Genomic DNA, 247 nt, shown 5'->3' with positions numbered 1-247 from the left:
TAAAAAAAATCCATAATTTTTAGTTTAAAAAAATAATGATCGTAAAATAGATAGTTTTTTGTCTTAATTCATAATATTTCAGTTAAATAATATGTGTTTTCGATTACACGGAGAATTGTGCAATGGTGAATTGGATTTTCATTTTTATAAGTATAGGGTAAGATTTTCCTTTCATATTCGTATGATCTAGTCGTTAATAAGGCGATTTTCCAGGATTTATTCTTTATGCTTAGATATTACATATCTT

This window comes from Penaeus monodon, chromosome 25, assembly GCF_015228065.2.
Source record: "Penaeus monodon isolate SGIC_2016 chromosome 25, NSTDA_Pmon_1, whole genome shotgun sequence".
Classification (NCBI taxonomy): Eukaryota; Metazoa; Arthropoda; class Malacostraca; order Decapoda; family Penaeidae; genus Penaeus; species Penaeus monodon.
The sequence above is the reverse complement of the archived record's forward strand: the minus strand, read 5'-3'. Positions refer to the sequence as shown.